At 34.3% G+C, this 583-nt stretch overlaps 1 protein-coding gene across 3 annotated transcripts in view; it reads left to right on the top strand.

Moving 5' to 3' along the window:
* The window catches only part of LOC119587193 (WD repeat-containing and planar cell polarity effector protein fritz homolog), a 30592-nt gene that overhangs the window by 12156 nt on the left and 17853 nt on the right, over positions 1 to 583 (top strand). The window lies entirely within an intron of this gene.

The raw sequence follows: 583 nt of genomic DNA, 5'->3' as shown, positions 1-583 counted from the left end.
AATAGGTTATCAAAATAGTTTGTTGTAATTAACAGCATTAACTTTGAGATGTGGCAACGGTGCAAATCTTAGACAAAATAGAAAGGAACAGTCACAGACCTTTCGTGAATACCGCCTCAGATTTATAACAATAGCTCCCTTTGTCATTTTATATTTGCTCCACAGGCACAGTCACAGTTGTGTTGAGGAATATTTGTATTAACAAAAATAATTGCAACAGTGCACAGTAAATGTTATTATGAGATGTTATCAGCTCATGGATTAGACATCAAATGATGATGTGCAGCATAATTATGAAAGGTGACGTGGCCTCCTATATGTCAAGACTAAACCGTCTATAGGCATCTTGATGCTTGAACTAAAAATATACGGATATTTTGCATAAATACAAAAGCTCTTATGTCACATCAGGCATGATGTTGACATTTATAAACAATGGTTACCAAAGATGATGTCCTTTAAGCACTGACATGACAAGTAAAAGATTCTTCCTTGTAGGGTTTATCAACATAAAACCATTTAGGCGTCAACAGCTAATACTCACTTCGTTCATTTATTTATTTATTTGTAGAAGTACCTGCTT

This window comes from Penaeus monodon, chromosome 22, assembly GCF_015228065.2.
Source record: "Penaeus monodon isolate SGIC_2016 chromosome 22, NSTDA_Pmon_1, whole genome shotgun sequence".
Lineage (NCBI taxonomy): Eukaryota > Metazoa > Arthropoda > Malacostraca > Decapoda > Penaeidae > Penaeus > Penaeus monodon.
The sequence above is the reverse complement of the archived record's forward strand: the minus strand, read 5'-3'. Positions and strand labels throughout refer to the sequence as shown.